Genomic DNA, 13,563 nt, shown 5'->3' with positions numbered 1-13,563 from the left:
CACCAAACTTAGCGAAAAAGTTCCAAATGACAAAAGCATGAAGGCAACCTACGGTCAAACATTTCAAAATTCTAAGCCTTTAAATTGCCAACGTTCAGCAAAATACCACAAATCAATGTACGGACCTCCGAATTCTATTTTGGGCATACGACCAAGTCCAAAATCATGATACAAACCTATCAGAGCCATCAAAACACCACTACAGGGTCGTTTTCATAAAAGTCAAACCTCGGCCAACGTTTTCAACTTAGGCTAATAAAGTGAGAATCACTTATCTAAATTCATCCTGAAATATCCAAAATTCAAATCCGACCATGCACGCAAGTCATAATATACAATATGAAGTCTTTAAAGACCTCGAGCCACTAAACGGATAGCTAAATCTCAAAATAACCATTTGGATCGTTATAATCAGTGCAAGGTATCCAAAAAAGCACATGCATGGGACATTTAACAAGGTTACATAGGGTGTTAATATCATGAAAATCAAACTAATAGTGTCGCAACGTAAGTTCAAAAAAGGCAAATGAAAACTTTGTATTAAGGATCTGTTAGGCAGGTCAAGTATGGGAACTCAACTATGATATAGCTTAATTTCAGCACTCTAACACATTAGATGAAACATCAAAACAACGTAGACATATCTTAACCAAGCTTCATAACTCAAACCAAGTGTAGGTTACTATCAAAATACACAATAGGATAAGTATAGGAATCCAGTTAGTGTAGGACATGTTTTACATAGTAATATCAAGACATGGTTATACAGTCATGGGGTTTAACAAAGTCACAAAAGCATGTTAGAAAGGGAGTCATTCTAATAATTGAATATAACATGCCCAAACTAGGGATGGTAACTCTGTCTTTCCTCTTAAAAATTCATATCCATTTAAATCAGTCTAACATCATGAAGTATAACAATACCTAATTCAACAAATGGTACTTAATCACAACAGATTCAACTTTAGTAAAATTTCTAGCATGGCTTTAGGCTAAGTAGAAAACAGCAGACAATATTTCGATGCAGAGATTCATCAGAACTCATTCTAGTTACCTCCAGGCATTATCTCATGCAATGAAACTCACAAACATGATCAAGCAATTATGGGAGTTGACAAAAAGGTTCTTACATTATTTTCTTTAGAGTCAAAAAACCACAGAAGAACACATTAAAGAGGAAAAGCAACTCAAACATTTCAAAGCTGCCATACATAAGTTAAAGGGACAACTCTACACTTGACATAGTTATTCGTATCCATCCTTAGTTTGTTTTATCACACCAATAACTTCAAGTGTAGGTTAACAGTTAACACTAAGCAGGATCAATAAGGTGAAGATGAAAGCCATAACAGAACAGTCAAAAATAAGTGTAAGGAATCACCAAGAGTCCTTAGTTAATTACATACGGTTGATCATTTAGGTTACTTGAGCAGTATTCACTATAATCTCGCAACAAACGATTGGTATCAACTTGAATCACACAATGTATGATTATAACTGTCAACTATAAACACATTATGAATAGAGGTAACCAATTGTAAATCAACAAAATATTATAAGCGGAAACAACCAACAAAGGACAGCAGAATAGGGAAGTAGAAAGAATGATTTGGGGTCAGGATTTGTGACCTTGCACAAATTTGTGCAAGTTCGGTGACTGATTTGGCTATGGCGTTTGAGAAAATATAAAGAGGAAATGGAAAGAGGGGCGTGCGGAGTCTTGGGTGAAATGATTTAGGGTTTTGGGGTTGGGTAGTCTGTCTCTAGGGATAAAGTCAAGAGAATGGATCTGGGCCGTTGATATTTTAGATCAATGGCCCTGATAATTCCGGGTTTAAAAGTTTTTAAGGAGAAAATATGAGGGTCGTTGGATCTCCTGGTTTCAACGACCACGATTAAGTCTGATGGAGTATCGAAGTTAAAAGGAAAATGAAGATAAATTTAGAGTCGTTGATCTATAAGATGGACGGCTTAGATTCGTTGTATTTGTTGTGTGAGTAATTGAGATGGGCGGCGTCGCACACCGCTATTAGTTTGAAGGGAGTGGCATGGATTTCCAATGTGGATTGGAGATGGGGTGTTTGAATTGGGTCAAGCCCGAATTGGGCTAAAATAATTTAACTAATGGTCATTTTATGTTTAACTAAGAGATTGCAATTGTAGCCATTTAGATTTTTAACCCTTTTGAAATTAATTTAAATAAACTTAATTACTTTCAATAAAATATAGTAAAAATTATAATTATCAAATACACTACTAATCATTGTAATTAATTATTTGTAAAAATACTTTGTCTTCTAAATTATGGTACTAATTTTAAATTATTAAAGTAGTAAGCTAATTAATTAGAAATTACGGAACATTTCATTAAATTAATTATAAAACATGTGTAATGTATATAAAGGTTATTTTAATAATCTTAAAATAGTAAGTATGATATATTTTGTAATTATAATACTAAATTATTAATATCAACTCCATTAATACATAATTCTTTTGTAACAATAAGTATTATTAATTAGAAAATATTTTCAAAATATTTATTGCAAATCATTAACTATAAATTAATTAATTTTAAAAGGGAGTCTCAAAATTGATCATCAACAGCTGGTATTTGGGTTGGTTTTAATTTAACAAATGGCCAAATTGCATTTAATTGGGCATTTGCAATTATAGCCTTTTAAGTCTTTAACCTTTTTTAAAATTAATTTCATTTAAATTAATTAATATTAATAAAATGTGATAAAACAATAATCATAAAATATATTATAATTACCACAATTAATTTTATTATTTATTAAAGAATTTATTTACTGAAATTATGAAGTTAATTTTGGATTAATCATATAATAAGTTAATTAATTAGAAAATCAAGGATTAATTTGTTAAATTATTTATAAAACTTGTGTATCAAATATAAGAGTTAAAGCATTATTTGGGATGCCGGGGATGGGCCCTTGAATTTGACTTGATTGTCAGTCGGGTTGTGTACCGTTCCATAACTGTCGGAGCATTAAGTCTCCACACGAAGGGAGTATCTCCTCGTGATGGGAGTAGTTGACTCTGAAAGTAAAATATCTCTGCATGATGGGAGTATCTCCACGTGATGGGAGTAGTTGACTTTGAATGTAAAAAATATCTTCGCACGATGGGAGTATATGAGTTGAAATGTAAAGGCATGTAAGCTGCATAAATAAAAACTTTAAAACATTCAAAATAAAAAATTAAAAAAGAAATAATGGAGCATGCCCAAGAGATACTCTTGACTGCGAAACTAAATTACAACCGTCGATCGGCAGTACGTATGGAGGAATTGGATGGCCCGTCCTTCGATTGGCGAAGTCGGCGATAAAATTTGCAGCTATCTACTAGGAATCTCCGATGTGGTTGAGTGACGGTGCGATTAGTGAGAAGTGCTCCAGTTGGCGGAGTGAACAATTTGCTATATACATGGCTCTGGTTGGCGAAGCCAGCAGCTCGATGCTTACTAGGAACTCCGATTGGTTGAGCATATGGTTTGTTATATACAGGGCTCTGACTGGTTATGCCGACGGCTTGTTATGTACAAGGTGCTCTGATTGACTGAGCTGACGATTTGCTATATATAGGGTGCTTCGAATGTATCATAGACTTGGTCCCAAAATACTTGCAAAGAATTTGAAGTTAATCCTTAACCATATATGGAAATGAATTGAATAATGAAAGAGAGATAAGGGGTCATGATGTGGTAGTGGGTCCATCACTGTTCCTAGTGCGCCCCAGCATTATTCGTTTCCTATTTGTCATGTACTTCAAAGAAAATTTCTTAGTAGAGTGGGGTGTTGGTTTGTATCGATCGTAGGCCTGGCCTCCCCCGGGTCTGGTGGAGTATACCATAAAGTTTTGTAGGTGGAATGATAGTTTTCTAGAAAACATTTTGAAAATAGTTTCATTTTTATGGCAAATGTCGTCGTTCTGGATTATGACATGTTCAAAAGTTCCCTCCGATGCGAGTATCATTTTCTGAATGGCTTTGTCCCATTGGTGACAATTTGTTGATATGCCTTTGATGACGTGGCTTCTTGTTGTCGCGATTTGTCCTAAGGTAAGCAAATACATTACAAAGGTTTTCTTAGGGTTATGACCAAACCTTTTCAGGTTGCCTATGTATCCGAGCGGAATCAGGTCTGAATGTAGTTTGAGGATAATAAGATGATGAATGAATTATGATGATGACCGAGCATGACTTAGGCAGCCTACGTATCCAAATGGAATCAAGTAAAAGTGTAGTTCGATTACAATAGATGAAAAATGACAAGAAATTGAAATGAAGTGGTCGAGCATGACTCAGACTGCCTACATATCCAAATGGAATCAGGCCAAAATATAGTTCAATTACAATAGATGACTGAATCTGATGTGGATTGCCTATGTATTCCTGCCAAAAGGAAATCAAGTTGTGGCGTAGTTTCGAATACATACAAAAATGGTATATGGATTTTCTATTACAAAAAAAGGGGGAGGGACCCTATGTGGATTGCCTACGTATCCCGCCGTGGGAAGTAAGGTCAGGCGTAGTTCTGTTACAAATAAGTCCTGATTCTATTGTCTTAAGATGTGGTATCTCTTGATTGCATCTGAGTTGATAGGCTTCGTGCTGACTTTGCTGTCCATTACTGCTATGATCAATGATCCTCCCAACAACACTCGATGGACCACATAAGGACCTTTCCAGTTCGGTGTGAATTTTCCCTTAGCTTCTTCCTGATGAGAGAATATCTTCTTCAAAACTAGTTGCCCCAGTGCGAATTGTCGAGGTTTCACCTTTTTGTTGAATGTGTTGGCCATCCTATTTTGATACAGCTGAACATGACATACTATGTCCATTCTTTTTTAATTGATGAGCATGAGTTGCTCCTGCCTGACACGTATCCATTCTGTGTCATCTAACTTGGCTTCCTGAATGACTCTTAAAGATGGTACCTCGACCTCTGCAGGTATCACAGCTTCTGTGTCATATACCAACACGTATGGTGTTGCCCCAGTGGACTTCCTCATAGTGGTGTGCAAACCTAATAAAGCGAAGGATAGCTTCTCGTGCCTTTGCCTGTGATTTTCCACTATCTTTCGTAGGATCATTTTGATGTTTTTGTTGGCTATTTCAACTACTTCATTCATTTACTGTCTGTAGGCTGTCTAATTGCAGTGGACGATTCTGAACTTCTCACAAATTTCCCTCATGAGATCATTATTGATATTTGCTACATTGTCACTGATGAATGACTTCGGGATCCCGAATCTGCAGACTATATTGCTACGGACAAAATCTGCCACCACCTTCTTCGTGATGGCCTTGTATGTAGATGCTTCGACCCATTTGGTGAAGTATTCGATGGCTACCAGGATGAAACGATGTATGTTTGATGCAGCAGGTTATATAGGTCCAATCACGTCTATTCCCCAAGCAACGAACGACCTAGGAAAACCCATTATGTTTAGCTCATTAGGCGAAACCCGGTTGATATCCCCGTGAATCTGGCACTGGTGACACTTCTACGCGTAACAGATACTATCACTTTACATGGTCATCCAAAAGTATCTGGCTCTCAAATCTTCTTGGCCAAGGTGAAACTATTCATATGAGATCTGCATGTCCCTACATGTACCTCCTCCAGTAATCTTGTTGCTTCAGTGGTATCTACACACCTTAACAGACCCAAGTTGGGGGTCCTCTTGTATAGGATTTCCCCGTTAAGGAAAAAGTGATTTGTTAGTCTTCTTAGTGCTGGCTTCTGACCACTTATGGCATTCTCTGTGTATTCTCTTGCTTCAAGGAACCTTTTGATGTCATAGTACCACGTCTTACCGTTTAGATCTTCATCCATATGGAAACAGTATGCATGCTCATCTCGAACTTCTATCTCGATAGGGTTGATGTAATTCTTGTTTGGATGTTGGATCATATATGACAAGGTTGCAAGAGTGTCGGCGAACTCGTTCTAGATTTTGGGAACATGTTTGAACTCAATCTTGTTGAATCTCTTGCATAGTTCTTTCACGCAGTGCAGGTACGGAAGGATCTTGACGTTCTTGGTGATCCATTTATCTTGAACTTGCTATATCAACAAATCAGAGTCTCCTATGACCAGAAGATCTTTGATATTCATGTCAACCCGCCATCCTTATTCCAAGGATTTATGCTTCATACTCCACCATATTATTTGTGCAATGGAACCTTATCTTGGCTGAAGTCGGGTAATGTTGTCCTGATTCAAAAATTAGGACTACCCTAATCGCTACACCTTTGAAATTTGTTGCTCCGTCAAAAAACATTTGCCACCCTTGGTAGGACTCTGCAATATCCTCCCATGTGAACAACACTTCTTTATCTAGGAAGTATGTGGTGAGTGGCTCATAATCCTTGTCCACTGGGTTCTTTGTGAGATGGTCGGCTAATGCTTGTCCTTTGATAGCTTTATGCGTCATGTACACAGTATCGAATTCACCGAGAAGAATTTTCCATTTGGCCAACTTTCCTATAGGCATCGGCTTCTAAAAGATGTACTTGAGTGGGTCGAGTTGAGATATCAGGTGTGTGGTGTATGCTGACTTGTAGTGCCTTAACTTCTGAACGATCCATGTCAAAGCACAACAGGTCCGTTCTAACAAGGTATACCTGGCTTCATATGGTGTAAACTTCTTGCTCAGGTAATAGATAGCTTGCTCTTTCCTTCCAATCTCATCATGTTGTCCCAACACACATCCAAAAACAATATCCAGAACGGACAATATAGTAACAACGGTTTCCCGGGTTCGAGAGGAACTAACACTAGTGGATTTGAGAAATACTCCTTGATCCTGTCGAAAGCTTTCTGACATTCTTCCGCCCACTTTGCAGCAACATCCTTGTTCAACAACTTGAAAATAGGCCCACAAATTACCGTCTACTGTGCTATGAACCTGCTGATCTAGTTTAATCTACCAAGAAAGCTCATCATGTCTTTCTTGCTCTTAAGCGGTGACGGGTCTTGAATGGCCTTGATCTTTGAAGGATCTAACTCTATCTCTTTCATATTGATGATGAACCTAACAATTTTCCTGTGGGGACCCCGAATGCACACTTCACAGGATTCAACATTAAATTGTACCTCCGCAAATGATTGAAGAATTTCTTTAGGTCACTCAAATGATTAGCACTTTTTCGAGGCTTGATGATGATGTCATCCACATATACCTCAATCTCTTTATAGATCATGTCATGAAAAAGGGTCGGCATATCCCTCATGTAGGTAGCACCAGTGTTTTTGATACCAATTGGCACAACCTTATAACAATAAAATCCCTATGGCATGGTGAATGTCGTCTTCTCCGCATCTTCTTCATGTATCAGGATCTGGTGGCACCTGGCAAAATAATCCACAAATGACTGCAACTCATGCTTCGCACAATGTCGATAAGGATATGAATGTTTGGTAGAGAAAAATCATCATTTGGACTAGCTTTGTTGAGATCTCGATAGTCCACACATATCCTAATCTTCCCATCCTTCTTTCGTACTAGTACGATGTTTGCCAACCATGTAGGATAATATTTGACTATTACCACATTCGCCTCTGTCTGCTTGGTGACTTCTTCTTTTACCCTTATACTCAAATCTGGCTTAAAATTTCTAGGTTTTTGTTTGAACGACGGTCTGGCAAGATCAGTGGGTAATCGGTGCAAGAAAATGTCAGTGCTTAATCCAGGCATGTCGTCATATGATCAAGCGAATAAATCAATGTATTGTCGGAGAAGTTCTACCAATTCTTTCTTCTGTTTTGCCTTCATATGGATGCTGATTCGAGTTTTTTTCACGTCTTCTTCATTTCCCAAATTGATATCTTTTGTTTCTTCAAGGTTGTTCTTCTTATGGCTTTCTAATTGCTCGATCTCTTACGGAAGGTTCTCAGGCATCATGCTTTCGTCATACTCCTCGTAGTCTGAGTCATTTTTCTCGAGGGTTTCGTTACATGTCATAGTAGTGGAATGTGGGTTTTTATTGATTTGATTATTGTTGAAAAGAACTAAGTATGAATAGGAGCTAAAAAATTAATTTGCAATGATTTCAGGAAAAGTAATTCTTTTTACTTCATAAAAAAGGAACGTCTCAACGTTTAAATAGGAAATTAACAAAAAAGTACAGGCACGGTTCAGTCCTCAATTGACCGTGCATTGTTTTTTCAAAATTACTACAATTCCACACCACCAAGACTCCCGGAGAACCAGAGACGGACTAGCGGTCCAATTCTGCAAAGTCTCTCCTGGTTCGGCATACCGAATGGTCGGTGTCTTGATATCAGCTTCGTCATAGCATTCCTTGATCATAGTCATGAACAATCCTCCCATTCCATCAATGATGTCATCCTCTGGTGTTGAGCTCTGATCCAGACCCGGAATACGCTTTGGTACAAAAGCCTTCTTCCCAAGGTTATCGGTGTAAGTCTTTCCAGTTGTATGTTGATACCCCAAGCCAGTAGTACCCTACTGCCCTTTTGGTTCAATTGGCTTTGTTATCCCATCTTTAAAGGGTATTGCATGCTCCAAGTAAGCTGGCCAGCTCCACTCCCCATGAAATTACAATCTCTTGGCAATCCCACTCAAACTTCATACACTAATGGAGGGTGGATGGAACTGCCCTTGCCATGTGTATCTAGGGCCTTCCCAGCAACAGGTTGTACGAATATAAAATGTCCATTACTTGAAATAATATTGGGAACTCAACTGGTCCAATCTATAAGGCTAGGTAGATCTCTCCAATAACATCTTTTTGCGACCCATCGAAAGCCCTCACTCTTACATAGCTTTCCTTTACCTCCCTCAAATGAATTCCCAATTCCCACAAAGTAGAGAACAAGCAAATGTTCACTCCAGATCCTCCGACTACAAGTACTTGAGACATGACCTTATCCCCACACTTGACTGTGATGTGCATAGATTTTTTATGATCCATAGCCTTCACAGGGAGTTCATCTCTTCAAAAGGAGATCAAGTTTGCCTCGACCATCTTTCTGATGACTGCTGCTAATGCCTCGCTGGTAGTATTTCTCAACACGTTTACTCCAGTTAACACCTTCACCAAAGCATCCCTATGACTGTTGGAGCTCATCAATAGATCCATGATTGATATGTGTGCAACGATTTTTCTCAGATGTTCTTCCACGGAGTACTCTTTGACTGGCATCTTCATCCAAAATTTCACTGCCTCGGCATCTGTTATGTTTCTTCTTTGATTTTGTTCTATACTCGGGTTCCCTTGGTTTACCTCTTCTGAAGCGTAACACCTTCCTCGCCTAGTCATCCCGTGAGTAACTGCGGAATCTGTCATTTTCCCCTTTCCTTTATGCTGGTACGTCCATGGAACTATTTTTTATTCTCGACTCTCCTTATTTCTGACAGCGGTGGTGGGCCGTTGCTAGTATGTTTGGAACATCACCGGAGGTTTCAACTTTACAATAATCAATGGAGTCTTTCAGGGTGGAACTCTAGCAGCCTCGGCATTCCCAATTGTGATGATGGTCCCCTTCATATCGTAATCCTCGCCAATGCGATCATGTTAACTCCTTCATGTTAGCTCCTTGATTTTGCTAGAGCCGGGGTACATTGGATGGCTCTACTCTTGATCAGCAGCTCGATTTCATTCTTCAGTCTGAAGCAATCCTCAGTATCATGCCCATGAACAACCGAATGGTTGGCACAATGCTTGGTTGCATCAAAGTATTTGTAAGGTTGGTCGAGAATTCTCCCTTCCACTGCGTATATCAAACCGGCTCTCTCAATCTTTCAAACAACTGGGCTAAGGGTTCGGCAATTTGAGTGTAGTTTCTGGGATTCTTTTCTTCAAAGTTTGGGCGTCGTCGTGGTGCATAGGCAGATCGATTTTGATGGGTGGTTGTTTAGACTGGAGTGCATGGTCGTGGTGGGTTTAGATTTATATGGGCTCGAGGTGGGTTGTATTTCGGCTGAGCAGCGTAGTACAGTTGTGTGTTGTATACTGGAGCGTAGGTGGGTTGGTGTGAAGGATGGGTGTTCATGGGGTAGGGGTTGTTTCTGCGAGGTGGACTGGACTGATTGTACGGAAAAATTGTTACTTCTTATTTCTTCTTCTTTCCACAGTTCATAGAACCGGACTGAAGTGTCTTGCTGGCGGCTTGCAGCACGACCATCGGCTGTATCTTGCCTGATTTGATTCCTTCTTCCAAAAAGTCTCCCACCTTAACAGCTCGGGAAATTTCTGACCCATCATATTTTCAAAGTATATCCCCTCTTGGGCCCTGATGAAATAGTTGGTTAGCTCATTATCATCTTGTGGGGGTTGGGTCCTGGCAGCCTCCGACCTCCAGCGGCGGGCATACTCCTGAAATGACTCTGATGGTTTCTTCTACATATTCACTAGGGTGAACGTGTCTGGAGTGATCTCGATATTAAACCAAAAATGGTTAATAAAATCCTCTACCATGTCTTGCCACTCTCTCCAATTTCTGGGGTCGTGCTGAGTATACCAAGTAAGCGCTTCTCCTGTCAGACTCCTTATAAATAACTTCAATCTCAGCTTTTCATTTCTTCCTACCCTAACCAGCTTGTCACAGTAGGCTCTCAAATGCGCATGGGGATCACTCATTCCATCGAAGATGTCAAACTTTGGAGGCGTATACCCTGCAGGCATGTCAACATTGGGATGTATACACAAGTCTTCATAATCCAGGCTCTCGCTATCTCGAGCAACCTGGAGATTCTTCATCTATTTTCTAAACACTCGCAACTGCTCTGACACTGACTCTTCTTCCTTGTACTTTGCTTCTTTATCCATCTCGGCATATTGATCGATCTCGTATGACACTCTAACCGTGACGGGCGCTATAAAGGCGGGCTCTGGGGTAGCATATACAGAAGGAACATACCACTCATGTGTGGCGGTGTGTACCGTAGGTATGTGCCAGTTTTGAGTGTTGACAAAAGTGACATTGTCACGAGGAGGGGTGTGAGCTAAGTTGGTGGTAGATGGTATATTTTGTGGTGTCTGGACATAATCCGCAACATAAGAGGTATGTATAGGAGGATTTGGTGGAATTGCAGTGGTTACCGGTGGTATAACTTGGGTTGTGGGATTTGTAGTGACTGTGGTTGGGGTACTATTTGTTTGTCGAGTAGTTGAAGGGAAATTATCAGGGATTGAGTCTAATGAGGGGAAGAGGGGTGGTTCGGAAGCATCATCACAGCCAAGTGTGCCAGTTCCCAAATATGTTGTATTTCTTCTCTTAGTGATTCCATTTCCTATGCCATTCTGGCAACGTGCTCATCATTTCCGGTACCGTCCTTCTCCCTCGATTGTCCTGGGTTGTCGTCTATTACTAGAGCATTTCCGGCTAGTTCGTCGGTTACAGACATCTTTCCTTTTGATCTCAGATTGTACAGTGGTTCAGCCAGTTTTACGTGTCAACACAAACCAACCTTTGTTTTCAGTGAATAACAATAAATAAATAAAGCGAGAAAAAAGGAAAAGGGTAGAGAAGTTAGTCTCATAGATTGCACAAATATAAGCACACATGCCAGTTAGTTCATGTTATCAAATAAATGCATTCATAAGATGCGTATGGACCTCTCTTTGCCGGAGGTAGGCCTATGTCGCAAATGTTTGACGAACAATCATATTTTGACATGTTTAGATCCGGAGCAAACTTTGGTTTTTTCATTGATAGGCTTTGGATTACAATAGGCGGGAGAGATGGTTACAACATTGTCTTTCAACATTCACAAGATTACATGGGCATACAGGCTTGACCTTAGGGAAATTAAAAAGGGTACAAGATAAAGAGTACAAAATAAAGGGAAAACCACTAATAATCATCTCCGGAGTCACCACCCAAGCTTTCTTCTCCAGGCTCCTCCTCAGGGTCCTCTTCAAATTCTTCTTCCTCTTCGTCATTGTTGTACTCAGGATCTTCTTCAGGATCCTCTTCGGAGGTGGCAGCATATGGTCGGTCGTCCCTGGTACCACTTGCCGATGTATGGTTGTGGTAAATGATATAATGAGGAAAAATCTCGTGATATATTTGTAGAGTTGCTTCTAAATCCTCTAATCTGGCCAATCCTTTATTGCTCGATTGAGCCAACTCATCCTCCTCATTGATCCACACGAAGTATTCAGGAGTGCACCGGGAATTCTGACCCATTGGCATCACAATCAAGTCATTTTATTCATCTTGAAGTCTCTTCACCCTTGGGTTCGGGATTTGTTCGTTGTGTGATCTTCATAGAGAGTTATCCTCGACTAGAGGGGTATGTCTTGAATCAGACCAAATTGCCTTAGATCCTGCAGAGGTGCATGCTAATGAACACCTTCAAGTCCCACTAGCTCGATGAAGTATTTTCCAGGGGTCCTTAAAATTGCCCTGCCACTTAACCACGAAAGCATCCAGTTCACCCATTCTCCAGTCAAATGGGTCAGTATGTCTCTCCATTCCTCTTGACCATGCGGTGAGACCCAGTGCCTCATTCTCTCGCTGTAAGTCCTTATCATGTTGTTGATGCCCACAAAATAGTCGACGATCGCCTCCCTCTGAAAGAAATGTCCTATGGCCCATATCTGGAGTAGTAGGTTGTAGCCTTTGAAAAAGTCATATCCCCTAGAACATGCTGACAATGTTCAGAATGTCTTTGCTAATATCATGGGGACCAGGGCGACTTGGAGATTTCCCCGAAATGTTTCCACGACCAGGGGAAGCAAGTTGATGTTGATTCGTCCTTCCCTTTGGGGGAAGTCCAGTAATCCCAACAGTTCCAAAGAGAAGATTAAGGGACGGCGACTCTCCCAGGTTTTTTGATCGTATTGAAACTCCTCCATATGCCAATCGTAACTTTCCCGATGTACGAACCTATCGAACAACTGGTCCAAGCTCACCCAACCGTCTTCAATGTTTCTCAGATTACTGCTATTTGTCAGACCCAATGCATGAAGAAACCTATGGCCGATAATGACAACAAGCAATATTGACTTTCTCCCAGCAAATGGTAACTCTGTGAAGCTAGTGACTTCCTCCAATTGGTGTCAATTCACAGTCGACAAACTTGAAAGCTACCTTATCTAGGTCCTAGAATTTTATCAGCAGTCTAGTAAGGACTTTGTCAGCCCGAATGTTAATCAAAGGGGTCAGTGCTCCCAAGTGCATTCTGATCTCATCTCCATGGTCCCGGCGGATATTTCTCCACCTTTGCTTCAGCTTGTGTGGTGCACCCATGACCATATTAATTTCGGGGAGGTTGTGGTTGATTTCCATTCTGAGGAGGTGAAATGGTTTGGTAAGTGTTTGATCTGGATCTTTAGCGTCTTATCCAGATAGGTTCGGCGTTCCACAAAAGGCATGTCATTGGGTGCATGACCAAGGACCAACTCACCTAAGGCTTATGCAGTATGACTTATGTTTGCTAGAGTAGAGTGTTTCCTAATTTTGGAGTTGGATTGAACATTGCGTGACATTATGTCAGTTGACCTAACAAATCCGTTCTCTGAAACTAGAGAATTTTGAAAGAAGGTTCGGAGGGGTGTAA

This window comes from Nicotiana tabacum, chromosome 4 (assembly GCF_000715075.1).
Source record: "Nicotiana tabacum cultivar K326 chromosome 4, ASM71507v2, whole genome shotgun sequence".
NCBI classification, from domain to species: Eukaryota; Viridiplantae; Streptophyta; class Magnoliopsida; order Solanales; family Solanaceae; genus Nicotiana; species Nicotiana tabacum.
This window is presented reverse-complemented; position numbering follows the sequence as displayed.